The sequence below is a fragment of the Pelophylax lessonae genome (assembly GCF_965119305.1).
Source record: "Pelophylax lessonae genome assembly, chromosome: 5".
In the NCBI taxonomy this organism is placed as follows: domain Eukaryota; kingdom Metazoa; phylum Chordata; class Amphibia; order Anura; family Ranidae; genus Pelophylax; species Pelophylax lessonae.
Window position 1 is genome coordinate 326,345,123 of NC_138772.1, and position 2,500 is coordinate 326,347,622.

General features: G+C 37.2%; 1 protein-coding gene across 1 annotated transcript in view; it reads right to left on the minus strand.

The window, feature by feature from the left end:
* The window catches only part of NRN1 (neuritin 1), a 10,125-nt gene that overhangs the window by 6,200 nt on the left and 1,425 nt on the right, over window positions 1–2,500 (minus strand). The gene's annotated exons all lie outside the window — the stretch shown is intronic.

Consider the following 2,500-nt stretch of genomic DNA (forward strand, 5'->3'; position numbering starts at 1 on the left):
TGACTGAGCTCAGGTTTATAGATATATAGCATTGTACCCCAAGTACTTATAAAATATCAAATACTGACAGAATATTTATCCTGGAATCACATCAGTAAATTATTTTCACTTTTATTAGAGATAATGATGTGCAGTAAAATGCTGAAGAAAAATGAAATATATTTTCTCCACTCTATGAATAAACATAGCACAGCCATGAGCATTAAATAAAAGTTTAAACTGGAGCAATTAAATGTGCTTTACAGAATATTTCTTAGATGGTGTAATATCTCCCGTGTTGCACTTTACAGACTATTGGATGAAAAGCTTGTGAGAGATATTCCTCAACAATAGCATTCCCCTGGACTGGAACCAGAGATTATACAGCAGATACTGCAGTGTGCATAGACTAGAGCTATAGCTGCTTGGGGGGGGGGGGGGGGGTGCTCTTTCAGATCTGTGCTGTGCATAGACTAGAGCTATAGCTGCTGGGGGGGGGGGTGCTCTTTCAGATCTGTGCTGTGCATAGACTAGAGCTATAGCTGCTGGGGGGTGCTCTTTCAGATCTGTGCTATGGTATTCCTATGTGTATATGAAAAGAAAGGGGGGTGTCTTCTTCTGTGATACATCAAATTCTAGGTCATCTAGGACCTGCCTTTATTTAGCAGACAGATGCATACCTATACTCTATGACACCTTGCATATGTGAGATTAGGCTGATAAAAGCATGCTCTCCTGTATATAGCACCAAGGCACAATGCTTTAAAATCCATATTTTTTCCATTTCCTCTAACAAATGCAGCCAGGCAGCTTTTCATTAAAAATGCATGCACACATTACCACAGTCCTTTCATCGTCTGCTTTAGCAGACTCCAGCTCATTTAAAAACACAGCACTCTGTATGGAGAAGCAAACTACTATGGCCATTCTGGGCACGGTTTGAGCCATAGATGGACCTAAAAGCTCTGGCAATGCCATGATTAAATGCTCATAACAGAGTCCATGGCATTACTGCAAATAGCTCATTTATCAAAAATGCCAGACATTGCATGCATTAGATCAAATAAATAAAACAGCAGATCTGCCCATACTATTGTTAAATTGTGCAGCCATCATCAACGTTTTTTTTTTTATGGTGGAAGTGTATGGTCCTATTTAAAGTCATGGTGCCTAATAGGTCCTGGCTGGAAAGTGGCTTTCAGGGTGGAGGTGACACCCTCTCTCTACACGTGAATTGCAGAAAGGAAACTACAGCCCCTCCTTCATCCAAAGCTTGTTTCCTTGAAGTCTACCCACAGACATCACTCAGGCTCCATCATAGTACTTGACAATGAATGTGTTGATGATAGCACACTGCATGGTGGAAAGCAGCATCTCCAGACCAACAAATCAACAGTCCTTGAATATGGACAACACAAACAAACAATCTAGATAAACACCAAATGCTCATACATCATGATGGAGGATTACCAGTGCAATGATTTCTCACACAAAATGCACCACGTCAGCACTGCGCATGCGTGTAGAGCAAAATAAAAAATAAAAAAAATAGTACACCCAATTTCAGCCATTAGCACATAGCAAAGGATGGGACTTATTTTTCTACTAATGACCATTTGAAACAACCAAGTTAAACATGAGTAGTTACTGCAGATCAAGATTGCAAGATTCTCAGACACTTTGCAGATAAAAGAACCATATTGGTACTGGAGATATGCCAACTATGGGGTATCTAGAAAAAGACACTTTGTATCCTTTTTATTTTCCTTTTACATGATGGAAAATGATCCCACATCCTGACAGCCTTGAATACTCATACGTGATCTTTGTGTGGGTGAATGTGTGGGGAAGATACAATCACAGTCATTACTGAAGGTCTTGCTATGTGTAAAGAGTGAAAACTATTTCCTGTGCATTTGTGCCACACATCCATTAAAGATGGTAATAACTAACATGAAGGATCAATAGAACACATTAATATTGCATACATAGAGGAAAACAGCATGTACAGTGAATATCAACATTGAATGGGGAACCCAGTTCCATTAATCTGTCATCCATTCACCATTTACAACAGATTCTATCAATGTGCATCCTCAGTAAACACATTTCTTTTATAAAACCTCAAACTAAAATATTTGCACATCATTTATTCCTATGCTTTCAGCAAATCATTTTTTTTATACAACTATAATTCCCAAAATACCCAATTTTTATAGATACAGCAACAGCAATTTACTCCATTCAATTTTTTTTGCACATTATTTGCTACTGAATCATTTTAACACAATGTATACATTTTAAAATGAAACATTGTGATTATATAGACATTTTCTATAATAAAACCGGATCTTAAAAAATACAGAAATAAAATATAAGATTTTTTTTTCTTTTTTAAATGCTGTATAAGAAATTAAGCAGTCAATTTATTTTATTAATTTTTTTTTAAATTAAGCGACAAAGGAACCCATATGCCCTGAGCCTCATGCTGTTCACAAGATCTAGCCTCGGCTCGTTTTTT